The 17507-nt window shown below is 41.3% G+C and overlaps 1 protein-coding gene across 1 annotated transcript in view; it reads left to right on the top strand.

The window, feature by feature from the left end:
* Positions 1–10649: 10649 nt before the first annotated feature.
* Positions 10650–17507, top strand: part of IQSEC1 (IQ motif and Sec7 domain ArfGEF 1) — a 188439-nt gene continuing 181581 nt past the window's right edge. The window contains exon 1 of the mRNA XM_069967118.1: positions 10650–10674. The gene's annotated coding sequence lies outside the window, so the exon portion shown is untranslated. The remainder of the gene's footprint in view (positions 10675–17507) is intronic.

Here is a 17507-nt window from a genome sequence, read left to right as displayed (position 1 = left end):
ACGCTTTCTGCCCAGAGAATTGACAAGTCAATTCCTTTGGCGGATTCTGCTAAAGGATGAATAGGCAAGAAATTTCAAGCAGAAAACTTTCCTCTTCAGTTCCTCGCTGAATACTCACCTATTCCTCAGTCTGAACATACCCTAACTAAAATCTGCTTATTTTGAGCTAAGTAGTCATGTGGGTGGTCCTAGTCATGATTGACAGCTCTATAAGTCTATAAGTATGCATATAGAGAACTGTGAAGGACCGCCCACATGACTACTTAGCCCAGAATGAGCAAAGATTTACATGAATAAATCACAAGTCATCCTGGAACTTTTCCCACAACTTTTCCCAGCTCTTCTTTCCCTATAACCTGATGCCTACAAATTGAATTGTATTTTCAATGTGACAGGTTCTCTTTAAGGCTAGATTCACACTGTTCTTATTTGCTGCAGATATTTTCCACAGCACATCTACAGGAATTTATATGGAAATCTGCAAGGCAAATTCAGATCACATTGTTGCAGTACTCCTGTTTGGCAGCAGGTGTCACTATATCAAGGTGCCCAATCCTTATCTAGAGTGTATTTGAGTTGTACTGCAATGCATTAGAGGTACGCAGAATTAACCTTTGATGGCTCATTAAATATTTCTTACTTTCTGGATATAAATATAGATATACTTTTATTGTACGCAGTAACAGTAGTGGTATGATCTGACATTGTCTCTACTGATGGAGTTATCCAGTGCTCTCTGTTCTGTGTGATATACCGTCCTTGTAGAAAAAATCGAGGATTAGTGCAAAGAATCTAATTATTTTCCACTCCTGATTATATAACAAAACTATAATTCGTCCCGCAGCCAAACGTGCAAACAATTAAATGTAGAGCGCTTATTTGTGGGGCGATAATAAAGCGCTCAATGAATACGGTAAGTGGTGCGCGGAGATGAAATGCTTTACATGGTCCTGTGAACGCCGATGATGGTTTTGGCAGAGACGGTTTCCTCTCAGTAGGTGATTAGCACAATATCTCTCGCTTTGTTCTGCAGCATCTCGGAGTCTGACAGCACAGAATGGTTTATCAGCCGCCCCTGAAAACTGACAAGATACAAGGAGATTACAGCTTGGCTTCATCCAGCTCCCACAATGCAGCAGGGGTAAAGGAAAGCATTGTGGGCAAAGGCTAGAACAAGATGCATTGGATACATTCTCTGTATTCAAGGGCAGACAATGACTTTCTGTAGATCCAGTATAAGGGGCCATTCACACTGCAGATTTGATGTCGCAAATATCAGTGTAGCTGATTGATGGAACACAGCGTCAAATCTGCTGCAGATCCTGTACGTGTGAATAGACCCTATTGGCATATTTTATGTTTATTTATTATTAAAAATAATAGTAATGTCACAAAGTAGTGCTTAAATCGTTTCTTTTTTTTAAAGCACACATTTTATGGCCTTTCCCATCCCACTATATGCTGCGTTGTAAACTGCATAATGAAGCATGCATAAATACAGTAGGTTCAAAAAATGGTAATGGAAGGCGTACATTTTCAGTTTTTTGCATAAATAATTGTCATTTTTTAAAGGCTGTAAGTAATTAGGACTTGAGAAAACTGTGTCCACAAAGCCTAAGCATTAGGCCAACGGAGCACCTGCCAATCAGCATGATCAGCGCTCAATTGCAGAGTGTTTACAAGGCTTAAAGGAGAAGTCCGGCAAAAAGTTTTATTAAAGTATTGTATTGCCCCCCAAAAGTTATACAAATCACCAATTTCCTCCAGCAGCCACAGCTCTGGGAGACGGTTCGTGACATCACCATTTTATCCAGGAAGTGACATCACCATGTTATCCAGGAAGTGAAGCCTTGATGCAGTAGTAAGTGCAGGGAAAAAAGCAGTTTATAAGCTTTTCCCGTAATAAGTGTATATTGGTCATTTGTATAACTTTTACTTTTTTTTTGGGGGGGGGGGGGGGCAATACAATGTTTTAATAAACATTTTCGGTTTTTAAAATTTGTCAAATTTATTATGGCGGAAGTGTTCCTGCCTGACGATAAAAGGAGGTAACTGATGCAGTCCTTGCCAGTTCTGTTCTATAGGAAGGTCCAAAGACTTCTTTGCTTCTTAGGAGGACTGATATAAATGCCATGTGATTATTCAGCTGTTGCAGGATAAGGATGCTGCACAGGATCTTCAGAATCTTCAGCTCTGGCTCATATATTAGTTTATTGCCTTCTGTTCTAGATAGAGGTGAAAATACCAGTACTTCAGGCTGGCACTATATACAGTATTCCAATATCATTGTTTTCCTTGTAGATTGCAGAAAACGCATTAGTTTTACCATTGTGGCTAATGTACTAGCACTAAAGTAATACAGTGTCTGCATTGCCAGTGGCCTCAACCATAGCAGGGCTGGGACAAAGATAGGCAGAGTTGGTGGCTGCCTAGGGCAACACTGGGAGTTTATAGGATGAAAAATATAAATTATACAATGTACCAATGCATGAATGGTAGTACATAGATAATTTTAGTAATCTTGTTACACCTTTAGGCTACGTTCACACTACGTATATTTCAGTCAGTATATGTATATTTCAGTCAGTATATTTCAGTCAGTATTGCAACCAAAACCAGGAGTGGATTAAAAACACAGAAAGGCTCTGTTCACACAATGTTGAAATTGAGTGGATGGCCGCCATTTAATGGCAAATATTTGCTGTTATTTTAGAACAACGGCTGTTATATTGAAATAATGGCCGTTATTTACCGTTATATGGTGGCCATCCACTCAATTTCAACATTGTGTGAACAGAGCCTTTCTGTGTTTTTAATCCACTCCTGGTTTTGGTTGCAATACTGACTGAAATATACTGACTGAAATATACATATACTGACTGAAATATACATAGTGTGAACGCAGCCTTAGCTATGAGATGGTGGCATCCTCTATAGAGATGAGCGAACCTCAAGCATGGTCGAGTCCATCCGAACCCGAACATTCGGCATTTGATTAGCGGTGGCTGCTGAACTTGGATAAAGCCCTAAGGCTATGTGGAAAACATGGATATAGTCATTGGCTGTATCCATGTTTTCCAGACAACCTTAGGGCTTTATTTAACTTCAGCAGCCACCTCTAATCAAATGCCGAACGTTCGGGTTCAGATGGACTCGAACCCGAACCTAGTTCGCTCATCTCTAATTCTCTACATCTAGAGGAAAGAAGATTCTTTTACTGTAAAAGCAGAAAGACTATTAAATTCGTCCCCCACAGTGTAGAGATAGCTGTTTAATGATAATGTTTAATAGGGACTTGGATTTCTTTCTTGAAAAAATATAACATATAAAAATATAACATCTTTGGACCTGGGACATTGATTCAGGGATTTATTGTCATATTTTTTGTCGGGAAAAATTCTGTCCACAGCACGGAGCTGTTAGCATTTAGGTTTTCTGCTTTCTCTGGATTAGCGCAGTAGGGTTATTGATTAACTTTCACTCTATATCTATGTAAATTATACTCATCTTTTACATTTCTTTGTATAACTACGAATACTGTTTTTAGGTTGTGGATAGAGATGAGTGCAACTCGAGCATGTTCTAGTCCGATTTTTCAACATTTTAATACCAATGGCAGAAGAAGTTGGATGTATGGAATACAGCCATAGGACATAGGCTTGTCCATGTTTTCCCAGACTCCTTAGGGCTGCATTCAACGTCTTCAGTCACCATTTTTCAAATGCCAAAAAATCAGACTTGAGCATGCTTGAGTACCTCTGGCTGCTCATGATGCCATCTGAAACCCATGTCTTGAGCACCAAGACATTGTGCTCTACTTTGTAGCCATATACTATTAGTGTTTGATACACTCTCTAGTACCGTATACAGATGTGTACACCATTACCTTTCCACAGTCTAATTTTGCACAGTACAAACTCAGTATTTCAGCATGCCAGCAAACCCATAGCAGCATGCAGTTCACATCACAGCCACATATAGTATACATTACTCCTGACAGAGTATTAGAAGTCATGTTTTTTTTTCAGAGTGGATGACATAGGGATATGTGGAACTAAGAGGAAAGGCAAGGATGGACACATTTATATAACCAGATAATGACTTTGCATCCACCCTCTGTTCCATCTTATTGGTGGAGGTCTTGAATGAGACATGGGCCTCTGTTAAATAATAAGGTATAAGAAAATTGGTTTTCTAAATCGGGCAGCCTTGTCAAGAATATCTGCATACAAATGGCTCTAAAATTAAAGTGCATGTATAAATTGAAAAGAAAATGGATCCAAGAACAGAAGCCAACAAAGAGAAGACATCAAAAGGAGGAATAGCTGAGTAAGTGACAAAAGCAATGGACTGATAAGATAAGACGGGTTAGTAATGCTTGTTCTTAGCAATATGTCCCTGAGTACTTTACAAAGGACCATTTCTGTGGAGTAATGACAGTAAAAGCAGATTGTGGAGGGGAATTAGAGAAATGATAGCTCATTATATGTTCAAGGAGCTTAGATATAAAATGGGGCAGTTAAACCCAATGACGGACTGAGGAAAGGAAAGTCCTGAGAGTTATAATGATGGGTTTGATACTGTGTTTTAATGAAGATGGGAATGTGCCAGTAAGGAAGATATTAGAGTCTGAGCGCCGTATGCCTCAGGGGTGAAGAAGATGTGAGAAAAGAACTTTTATTTTTATGTCTCTGAAATCAGAAGAGATAAGAGCAAACAGTGAGAAACATGCGGGATAAGAACACTTTTATGAGTAGGAGATAAATCACAATACTTAGTCATAGGGTCAAATTATGGAAGGAAGAACACATTCACTTATTATCATGGAAGACGTATTAAGTCATGGTTTCATGTAAGCAAAGAATGTGACTAGAGATGAGGAAAATGAATGTTATGAACTGAGATTCATTTAGAACTTTGCAAAAGTTTGGTTGAGTACTGAAACAAACGTTTTGCAAAGTTCGGAAAAAATGCGGATATACTTACATGTCTGCACTCCACCTGTGTCCCCTGTTGTTTGTAGCCGCCTTCTGCCCACTCAGCCAGTCACTGATTGAGATGGGACAGTGTCGCAGTCACTGTTGTCTTGGGGGTTGAAGTAACACTCAGTCAGTCAGGCTGAGCAGGCTTTTGGCAGTTGCAGGGGACACCAGAGAAGAAGGAGAATGGTGGGAGCATGGACAGGTAAGTATGAGTGAGGAGTGAACTTTGTGAACTGCACTAAAACAGATAAACATCTGCAATCATTTAACTGCTTTAGTGCTGTTTATTTACGATACGAAATCCACGTTAAAGTTCTGTGTACCTGCTGAGCCAAACCTTCAAAAAGTTTGATCATATCTAAATCTGACGTGAAATAGGCACTTTTATTTCTACAAATCTTGCAAGTCAATAGTACAGGTGAATATAATAAATAATTTATTTATTCATCAGGATACTTTCTTGCCCTCTCCTCTAAACTCATTATTAATTATGAAAAGCGAGTTCTTCATGAGAAAGAAGACAGGCCAACATCTCACTGAGGGACAAGGTTACAAGTTGCCTATGAAATACAATGGGGGTTGGCTGCGGAGAGCGAGAGAGCTAAACATAGAGAATTCAGGAGTTTATAGTAGTGTTATAATTCACTCCATTGCCGGATTCACAGCTTACACTGTTCAATACAGCTCTAAAAAGGGGTGAATAATACTACGCATATACAGTACAACTTATGTAATGGCTATCATGTACACACACGTATCCTGTAAAAGCCCTGCTTTGACTGTTGGTAAGAATGCAGTATATTCTATTATAGGAGAAAATACCCTATGAAAACATTTGATTGCAGTATTTTAATAAACGTGTCTAACTGAAAGATTAATTTATTAAAAAATGCTAATATCCTCATTTGATTTCCTCCTCTATTCTAGCTGGAATAAATCGAAGCTGACAGTAATATGCAAAGATTTAGTTAAGCGGTACATCCAATTAGAAATAAATGAATCCTGCCCTTTTACACTGCCTGAAAAACAAAGAAACTGAAGAAGAAACATGTAAACTACAGGGCAATAAGGAAAGAGTTCATAATGCTTCACTGGCATCAAAAGCAGAAAAAAAACAAAAAGCTCAATAACCCCATTAATGTTCATTTTGTCAGGCTAAATTATATTTTGTCAAAGCAGGTCCTTGTTACTAAGTGGGGTTTCTTTCTAGCATATTATTCCGCTAATGATAATGACATCTGTGTACATTGCTCTTGGTTCTCTTATCCATTCGGGATATTTAGAAGAACTAGTCATCTTCTGTAGAACATCAATGTCTACTCATCACCAGTGTATCCCTGTAACCCGGAGCAATTACTAATCTCAATCAGATGTTCCGTAAATGACTTTGTTCACTGTTACCAAAGTTATATATAATGAACAGGTTGCCCCAAGGCTTCTATAAGGCCAGTTTTTGGCCTACAACATTTTCCCCCATGGTCAATGTGAACTTTACAATCCGCAAGACAGTAGTATGGAAGTAAGGGACTGAGGGTCAGGTCAACCCTCTCTACTATAAGGAATAGGTAAAGTGGTGCTGATCAGCCAGTTACTGTTGTGGAAGTTCTGTAGATGAACCGTATTTTACTTTTTTGCCTTCCTATATGTGTGCGCTTTTTAATTGTCATTTCTTTAATTGGATTTTTAGTTTTTAATAGCGATTAGGGTGCTACAACATCTGTCATGCTTAAAGTGAATCTCTAGGGGCTTTTTAAATTAACAGGCAGGCTTGGGGATGCCGTTGGCACAGTGCTTTTTGGAACCGCCCAGTTCCCGTGCATTACGCTGGTCTGTTCCTAAGTACCAGCAAGCATGAAGCACTGGGGGCGAGCCCGCCGCCCCCCAGGGTGATGAAATCCCCTTCTCTCTGTGACACGACTCCATTGGAACCAATGGAGCCGCGTCACAGAGGGGAGATCGTCACACTGTGGGCCAGTGGGCTCGCCTTCAGTGCTTCATGCTTGGCCAGTGCTCAGGAATAGACTGGCGCCATGCTCAGAAGCCTTGCAGCAGTTCAGAAAAGGGTCTGCACCACCAGCATCCCCGCACTGGCGCTGGTCTATTAATATGAAAAGGCCATAGCAATGTACCAGTGGTACATTCACTTTAACCTGCTGATATGCCACAGTAGCAGAGGACCGTAGTAATACATACCCATTAGTTTAACCCTTCTACACCCCCGCATTGTTTGTAAAATTGCTAATTGCTCTTATCCAAATTACCAGCATAGGAGCATTTAGGGTGTTGCTCGTGGCCATAGAGCATCGCTGCGTCCCGCCAAGCCCGCCCCCTGCCGTCCCGCCCAGTATGCATATTCATACATCATACATGGTGGCTGCGCAGGGAAGCAGTCCCGTCAGAGACGGGCTGCTACCCACGTATGTGTGAACCCCCCGGGCCGCCGCCGATCCTCCCGGAGGCCCCTCGGGGCGTAAGTATAAGATAAACTTTATACCTACGTCACTTTAAGAGGTTGTGGAGGTAATCTCTTGATAGCTGTAACCCCTCTCTACCCGGACAGAGAGTGCTGCTATACAGTGCCCCCATATGCCCTTCTCATTCCTTCATACTCCCTGCAGTTTCTGTGAGCCATTGTGTTTCCCATCCTCTCCATTCCTGCTATATTGTGCCTGCACTTACACTCAGCTATACACACTGATGGATAGAAAAGTCACTGTCCTCCCGCACAGCTCTGTGATTTTCACTTCCTGATTGGTCCATGCTGAACACACACCCCTTCCCCATTGCTGTCATGTGACCACAGAGACCTCTGACAGCAGCCCTGCTTCTCTATTCTAGCCTGTTGTACTACACTACTGCAATATGGGGATCTGCAGTTCCATCCTGTATCTACAAACTGCTGCCGTTTTTTCATCCTTATGCACTTACTATACATTATACTCCACATGCTGATTGCTATACTGTACAGTAACTTATAGTATAACATATTCAGCTGTTTCTAAAGGTTTGTTTCATTTCTTTTACATGTTATTTAGAATATAAAATCATTATTTTTGGGGTGTGGAACCATTTGTTTGCATTTCTGTGATTTCTAATGGGAAAATTTGCTTTGGTTTAAGAGTGGATTTGGATTACAAGTGTGGTCCTAAAACGAATAATGCTTGAATCCAAGGCACCACTGTATTCTTTACTGCAAGCTTATCCATAACTCATCATCATGCATGAGTCCTGGTTGTCATAATTAAAGCTGCTGATTGCCCCCTGCAGCCAAATAGTCCTCTACCTTCTACCAATACATCACCTGTGACCCGGGGCTACAATCTGTAATGTGGAGGTGGTAAAGTGGTGTCATTTGCAATGCAAAACAGTAATTATAACTGAGAAAATGTAAATTTCTATCATTAGAGGTAACGTTTTTATTATGTACATGTTAAAAAGATTTAGTTTGCAATGCAATTAAATAGCTACACCTCTAAGAGGACAACAATATCCTCAGCAATGAATCAGTCCAAAAATAGACACCCTTTAAGTATGATAAAGACATGGGGAATACTAGAAAACATAGGACTCTTATGTAACATAGGACTCTTATGATGGGACCATATACTTCAGATGGCTGTTAGATGTCTATTCCTCCCCACGCTACCATATTTATGCATGCTTGGCTGAATATACATGTGTTCTCACTGAGAAGAGGGGAGTAAAGGTGGCCATAATAGCTGAATGATCGTTCAGCTGTCTATTATGTGTCCTGTCCAGTGCCCATCCTCCCCATACAAAGGAACATTCAACACATGTTCTCAATGGGGAGTATTGAGCCACAATCTACGGAGTATTGAGCCGCAGCCAGAAAGCTCTGACTGCGGCTAATCTCTCCTAGAACAAAGAGCGCACTGTGATATGCTATCACCCTTAAACCCCTATCTGCCGACAAAAATATATGGTGTATGCAGAGCTTAAAGGAATCTGTGTCATCAGAAAAGGACTTATTGTTTAAATAATGTTTTTATGTTCAACGTATTTATTTTTTAAAGATTTTGGGGACATTTTTTGTAATTTTCTTTTCTTTATATATAAGATAGAATTATCCTAAAATCTTGTAGTTTTCATTCTTACCACTGGTGCTAAAACTAAGCTGAGACTTCTTGTTCTGCTGTGGGGATAAACGGAGGCTGCTGTGAAGTGATTTGTACAGCATTGCAGCGACATGTGCCACCAGTAGATAGAGGAGACAATAGCAGCTCCCTGTGGAATGACCTCTTCACAGGTCACGGAGCTCACTCAGTGATGTTTCACATTCATCTCAAGGGGACAGACTCTGTCTATTGTTGTCTACATCTATAAGTCTTACTGTAAAGCATGTCACTAAATGCTGTTAAAAACAGCCCAGGCAAGATGTCATAACAATGTACAAAAAGTGAAATGAAAAAAGTTGCAGTCAGAAAATAGAAACATATTATAATTAATTAACAAGTTTTAGTATCTAACACTAATCATTAAATGCAATGTGGTCTTACTCACCAAGTCCCCAAGTATGTTGAGCCATCTCCTATCATTCTAGCTGATGCCATTCCTCAGTTACAGATTTTTCTAAAAGTTGGTCTATATTCAAGATGGAGCCAGCCAAGAAACTACATCTCCCAGCATGCATTGCCCTTTAGAACCAACTGCCAAGTACCTGCCTTATGTTGTAGTATCTGCACATTGACAATTCAATCTGCTTCTGCTTTACACTGCTTACACTATCTATCTATCTAGATTAGAAGGACAGAGAGAGAGACGAAAAATCTGTATTTCCTTTTCCCTATACTGCTCAGAAGGCTGTCACTATTCTGTTGTTTCCCCACCCCTTGGCAAGGTACTCACTGATTGGTGTAATGTTACTGGTGGGCGGGGTTACAGATGAGGTGTTACCGCTTGCCTGGCAACAGAAGAGATAGATCATGAAGGAAGGTCTCAGAAGGGAGGGGGAGAACAGAGGAGTGGAGACCAGGAAGTGGACCAGTTGGACCAGGAAGAGAGGCTTTTATGCAGCTTCGGGTGTGAGTCAGGTTCTGCTGCAGACAAATGGCCCAATTTATGTAATAGAAACTTATTACATACAAGCTTAGATTATGGGTAGGAATTGAACAGGGTTAAATTTTCTTAAGTAGAGTACCCCTTTATGTCTTTGTAAGATATCCCAGGTGGTGAGTTACCTCACTAAGAAAGGCATACTGCAATTCAATGGGCCTTACCTTTTCTTCCTCCTGACATCTGTATCAGGACAACCCAAAACACATTAGATGGTCGTCGGCTCCTGCTGAAATAAGCCGCTTTATCCGATGTTGTGAAGTCTACTTGATTGGGGCATCTGCAGTTTTAATCTTGTTTGCATCATGTGCTTTACACTGCCGTAATGGATTTCTACATTAAGAAACAGTAAGGTGCTAATAGCTATAAAAAAAAGATGTGATGGGAGAAGATCCTAAAGCCTAAACCCCTGGTGCCTATTAAAACCATCTCAGTGCATTTTCTTAATAAAAATTCTCATTCTTAAATAACATCCTTTGAGAACGATCACCCGTGGTATTTATTAATGGCTTGAGGAGTCTTCTAAGCAAGTTCTGATTTCTCTTTCCTTCTCATTATGTAGTTATTACCCACGGACCTCATTGGAAACCAGGAGCAGTTTATCTACAGAACCACTAAGGTACTGTGTAATGCATTGTATTATCTGGGAAGATTCCCCCTCGTCTGCTCAGCATGAGTCCATGGCTGTTTTATTACTTATCTTCCTTTTAAGTGTTAAAAACTCCAGGTCTACTACTACCATTCAGAAAATCAGTATGAACCTTCTGTAGAAAAAAGAAGGTGTTCGGCTTCAATAAGTCCTGGAGATAGGGACAGTGGAAATGGCCGCTCGGGATCTGTGCATTTTATTCAGATTGATTGACTGCTTCATAGTCTATTAACATTGGAGATGTAGGTTCCATCCAATTCACCTTCAGCCTCATGTGGTTGGGCACTGCTTTTGTGTGTGGGCGACTGCACGGTACATAGTCATTTAGACCATGTAATGCATGTCATTTATTTATTTTTTCATCTGAACCAGCAGAAAATGTGCATGCCTGGCATGACATAGGACCCAGGTGGCGTCCACACACATTGTATCAACAGAATAAAAATATTAATAAAAATTAAGTTATAATAGATCTCTTCATCGTTATGAAAAGTTAAAGGAGAAGTCTGGCGATTTAAAAAATTTGTGGGGAACCTAATCACAACTTACCTCTCCCTGGGTCCGTAAAACCATGTGTCACAGGCATCCCCCCCCCCCCCCCCCCAGTTCTGATGTTTTTGTGATTCAGGGGAAAATACCCAACCTGGTTGATGGATTGCCCCTTCAACCAATCAGTGACTTCAGCGTTGTCCCACCCCAGTTACTGACTGGCTGAGTGGGCAGTCCATCAACCCAGTTGTGGTGTTGCGGCCAAAGGAGATCCCTGGCAGAATTTCCGTAACCTTGAGACAGTGCTGCAAAGGCTCGGGGAGAGGTGAGAAGTGATTGTTTATTATGTTCCCCCCTGCCGGCTGACAAATTTTTAGTTGCAGGACTTCTCCTTTAACACAAAAAACTTGAGCATAATGATTCATGTGAATGTGACCCTATCATAGTCTCAACACTTCATGTGAAGATCTAAGGGGATGTGTATGGACAGGACTGGGATATGATAGTAATACAGTACAGAGTAGTGGGCCCAGGGGTCTAAGCTTATACAATAATAAAACTTGTGCTGGCCACACTCTATATGAAGTTAGTACTTGTCTGGGTCCAGAGCTATAACCACTAGGGGAGATTTGTCAAGCTATCTTATAGGAAGATTGCCTTTTTTGCCCAAAGCAACCAATCAGAGCTCAGCTTTTATTTCTCATAAAATTAAAGCCGAGCTCTAAATGATTGTTATGGGCAACAAAGAAAATCTTACCGATAAATCTCCCCATATAGCTTAAAACTCTGGACCTGGAGCAATAATGACTACATATCGCAGGGATGGGGGACCTTTGGCCCTCAAGCTGTTGCAAAACTACAATTCCCATCATGCCTGAACAGCTGAAGCTAAAGCTTCAACTGTCATGTCATGATGGAAATTGTAGTTTTGCAACAGCTGGAGGGCCAAAGGTTCCCCATCCCTGATATAGAGTGTTGCCAGCATATGTTGTATTATTTTATACTCTTAGACCCCTGGGCCCATTACTCTGTAATGTACCACAAACCAGTTGTCTCTTCCTGGCCAGGAATATTTCCCTGTAGTAGTTCCCATAGTCCCTATACAATCCTGGATCTCCAGTACATTTGTACATTTGCTTGTTGCCCTTTACTGTAATAAACTATAATGACATTACTATCCCTTGATATACACTCATATGCTATCCCTTATATTGGTCCATTCCCCAATGGGATCTGCACATTCAATAAAAATTCCAAAATATTTTCAGGCTGGGTCTTGAGAAAATGCATATTGAAGAAATACAATCCACAATCTTTTTGTTTTGTCTATGATGTTACTGTCAGTTTTATTATTGTTTTGTTTTTTTTATATAATTTTATCCAAAAAGTCATATAACCGATCAAATGTACATCCTGGAATTCAACCTCAGCTGGTCACTGAACATTTTTCTCAAAAACTCCACATACTGTATTCCCCTTTATTTTAAAAACAGTTTTAAACTCAATATCATTTACAAGTTGTTTGTCAGTTAAGAAAATAAATTTTCAGTTAATAAATAAAGTGGTTTCTTTGTTCAGGATCCTCATCTCTGGGTCACAGTGTAGAGCAGTTATAAAGAGCGTCTCTTGCTCTGGAGGACCTGACCTGTCCTGTCACTCGGATAACCAATTGATTTCATAGGCATAGTGTAATGCTTTATGTCCCCAGTGGAGGCACTGCAGGATGTCTGAACACTTGCTGCTATTCTTCCCCCACAGATTACAACTGATCAATGGGGATCCCAGCAGAGGGATACCTATCAGTGCTCATTTACTGCACTAGGGTGGGTTCATACTGAGGAATTCTCGTGGAAAATGTCCACGGAATTCCGCTGTCTGTCCGCCCGCCTTTCCACCGGCCCCATAGACACCATTCTATGGGCCGGTGTATTCCGCTATCCGCCGAAAGAAGTGACATGTCGGGGCCGGCGGAAAGGCGCGCGGTCGTGCGCGCAGACAGACAGCGGAATTCCGCAGACATTATCCGCGAGAATTCCTCAGTATGAATCCACCCCTAGTCAGTAAACCCTTTTGGGACATGCCAAATGGGTTCTGACATTTTGATAAAATTTTGCATGACTACTATTTCATGGCTCATGGCTCGATAATCGTTTAACCAAGGCTGCATGGACATTGTTACCGATCTCCTTGCAGCCCTTGCTTTAAACAGCATGCATTACCTATTCATGGTCCAGGGCTCCTATTGCGGTCCGCTTCTCCCCGGGTCCCATGCTCTGCAGCTTCAGAGCGGCCTGTCTTAGCTGACAGGCCGCTCAGCCAATCCCTGGCCGCGGCGGTCCCGGCCATTGATTGGCTGAGCGGCCTGCCAGCTAAGACAGGCCACTCTGAAGCTGCAGCTCGTGAGACCCAGGGAGAAGCAGAGAGCAGGAGGAGCCCTGGACCATGAATAGGTAATGTATGCACTTTGCAAATCGTCAGCCGCCGGCCGCGCACTGTTTCACGTAGCGATGCGTGATCGTCGCCCGGCAATTTTAGGTCCAAACCTATATGATCGATCAACCGGTGAGTGTTGTCATTGGCTGATCGTTTATTTATTACACAGAACGATAATCGATAGGGCCGATTCGGTCGATTATTGTTCTGTGTAATAGTACCCTAAGAAGTTGATCCAATATAACCAAAGATGGATTAAATGCTGGAGACTAGAGTTAGACCAATAAAAGCCATCAGCAGAAGGGGATCCTTTATTCATACTATTCATACATTGACGCCAGAACATTAATTTACCAATGTTACGCTTACGCGGGTGCTTCTGCCACGTTATGTCATATGTTATGTATTACAGGAAGACAGGGGCCTGCTTTAATTAAGCTAAAGTGTTCCCACGTATCGGCACTATACATGACAAGCCCGCTCACGGCTAATGTCATCTACAATGTTTTACATAATTTAGGCTGCCGGATTCATAGTGCACAGAAATGTAATTTGCTTCATCTTGAAGTCTGCAAATGCACGATAAAATGCGCGGCCCTCTGGTTTTTCCCTCATGCCTCAGTGGTTATTGCTTTTATTTCCTGTAGCGGCTGGACACTTTTATTAGATCTCACTTCATCATTCACAGTTTTACTGTTATTTAGGTGTTTAGTTCTTCATAAATATTAAGGATTAGCATTATTCCGTAATGTAAGTGGAAAGACAGATGCCGCCATATAGACACATTTATCTCTAGCATTATAATTAGGAATGTAAAAGTTTATGCTCTACATTTTATTGAAAACAAAGAAGTTTTTAAATAAAATGGGACACATACTGTAATACATCCCTTAAAGGTGTACTCTAAAAAATTCAAAATTCAAATCAGTGCCAGAAAGTTATACAGATTTGTTAATGACCTCTATTTAAAAATCTCATCTTCCACTACTTATCAGCTGCTGTATGTCCTGCAGGGAGTGGTGTTTTCTTTTCAGTCTGACACAGTGCTCTCTGCTACAAATGCCCATAGAAAACCTCTCCTGCTCTGGACAGTTCCTGACATGTACAGAGGTGGCAGCAGAGAGCACTGAGTCACATTAGAAATAATACACCACTTCCTGCAGGACATAAAGCAGCTGATAAGTACTGGAAAAAATTGAGATTTTTAAATGGAAGTAAATTACAAATCTATATAACTTTCCGAAACCAGTTTATTTGAAAGAAAAAAAAAATGTCTGAGTACCGAGGGGTCCTACTCAAATTGATGGGTTTAGCCTACAGTCATCTCATGTGTATGGCTAGTAGCAGTATAAGAGCTGTCATATATGTCTTTCAGCTATTCTAGGGGTTGGTCTGAAACATTTTGGTGAAAAAAAGTTATAGTTTCATACAACTTTCTTAGATACAAACACATATCCATTGATTTCCCACATTATTTGATGGGAGGAGAAGGGAGACGCTATCTTTCTGATTAGCGTTACATGAACAGGTTGCTGGTTTAGTCTTAGCCGCTCAGTTCTGTCTTTGCATCTATGTATATAATGTTGGGGGCCATATCTCTTTGTGATCCTTGCTAGCACTGTATTCTGCCGGCCGCCTTTCATCATAATGGTCTCATTTACCATCAGGAGAGAATTCATGAAGAATCAGCCGGAGACGGCTTGTGTAGTATACTCTGCTGTTTCAGGAACCCACCTGTTTTATGTGCTATTAAATCAGAGTAAATCATTTACATTGCAAATGACATCAGCTATAAAGACAACTCACAGCGAAGTAAAGACTGTGAGGCTACAAACAACCTACTAATGGTTTCTATGTAGGTTATTATTTCAGGGCATTGCACAACCATTTAGCTTCGGCTAAAGCAAGAGCCCTCTCCTATGCTGAATAGTAAATCTAGTGATAATTAAAGGGGTTCTCCAACATCAGCCTAACAAAATGTAAAAATGCTGCAGAAGCATGAAGCATTGCTTACCTGTCTGCTCCAGTTCTGTATTTCATGGTTGTACCTCCTGGTTGAGTAGTTGCTCAGTACTACAACTCCCAGGATGCATTGCTTTTTTTCAGTACTCCCACCCTGCCTCCCTCCCTCCCACAGCACTCTTGACAATCCCCCGCCTAAAGCTGTTGCAGCACATATGTCTAGGGGTGATGGTTCTATTTAAATACAGTCTCCCTATACCAGATAACCTCTTGAAGGTTAGGCCTACTCGGCGATTGATGGTTATGCACCATGTAACAGTGTCACACTGCCTGATCGCATGATGAGCAAATACAGAAAATTAATCCTTGATGTGTACACAAAACAGTGGCTGTTGTGCAACGCCATTCACAGAAGACCGAGGCCTCCAGAATGGACACTCTTTTGGATCCATCCGGTGGCCCATTCATACTGTACTTTTGACGTATGTGCGAGGAGTCTTCCCGACACATACAGCAGATAGCTTGAAAATAACATGGTGTGAAAAGAGCCTTACATTAACACAGCATTTTAAATAAACCAAACCTGACATGAAGCAGCTCCACTTCTGAAGTATCGTTCAGGAATATATTAGCCGATTGCATAAATCTCTCTTCCTTAGCGTATCATTATCAGAGCATGCAGCGCAAGCAGGGAGAGTGTAAAACTCCTTCCAGCAATACAGGTTATTATTAGATCATTCTCGGGGTTAAAAGGAGCGTATCCAGCAGCTATAGCTATTATTCCTATTCCTTAAAGGGGCCCAGCTCAAATGTCTATTTTTGTAAATAGTAGAGACGAGTCCAAACCCGAGCATGCAGCATTTCATTACCGCTGGCTGACGAAGATTGATGCTGCCCTAGAGACAGCCTATGGCCTATGTCTGTATCCAGGCAGCCTAAAGGCTGCATACAGCTTTACACAAATTTTGCACACTTGGGTTTGGACGAACCCGAACGTGCACAAGGTTCACTCTTCTCTAGTAAATACTTAATACATACAGTATAGTTCTCATGAAATGGCAATACCTTCTAGAAGTGGGTTGTAGTAAGCCAGTGTAGAAGTGACAGCAAATGCCCAATCCTCAGCTGATTGCATCTTTCTGGCGGGCTATAAAATTTATTGTTATCGGCTGGTCGTCTTCCTGTGTAAACTATGGGAAACTGACAGCACAGACATGCATATACTGTATCTGTGCTGTGTATCTGTTGCATATACTGTATCTGTGCTGTCAGTTTCCAGATCACAAACAGTTCATACTTCACTTTTGTGCTGCTGCGTGATCCGGCATCCTGTTCTCCGTCTCTCCCGTCCTGCTCCGCTGTATCTTTAGGTCCCTGCTTCCTCCAGAATGATTAACAGCTGGTGGAGCTGAGGGGGTACAATACAGCGGGGGGACAGGAGAGCTGGAGAGCGGGATGCTAGATCATAAGCAGTGTAAGAATGCAAACGCGTGCCGATCTCGCTGATCAGTGCTCATTTGCTTCTGTAGACAGACCCATGTTGGGTCATCTAAAAGGTCCCTTATGCATATGGTCAGCTTTATAATGACAGCCTGGACACAAAACCTGGGGACGGTAATGTGGATAATGGGATATTAATAATAAGCTCTATTAAAGAGAGACTGTCAGTAGGTTTATGCTGTCCTATCTCAGGGTAGCATAAAATAGTGACTGAGAAGCTGAACAGAATGATGAATCATTGTTCTGTGCAGCTGATGCAGAGATCTCCTCCTCAATAACATGGACAATAAGTAGTCCTCTCCGTTATGTGCATGAGCCCAGCAGTACTCAATATCTACCAGAAGCAGAAAACTCCGCCCACCAGTTGCTGATTAGCAGTTATCTATTCATGCTGTGTATAGGCAGTCAGCTGTCAATCA

Source organism: Dendropsophus ebraccatus, chromosome 4 (genome assembly GCF_027789765.1).
Source record: "Dendropsophus ebraccatus isolate aDenEbr1 chromosome 4, aDenEbr1.pat, whole genome shotgun sequence".
In the NCBI taxonomy this organism is placed as follows: Eukaryota; Metazoa; Chordata; class Amphibia; order Anura; family Hylidae; genus Dendropsophus; species Dendropsophus ebraccatus.
Note: the sequence above shows the minus strand (reverse complement) of the source record. Positions and strands in the feature narration are given on the sequence as shown.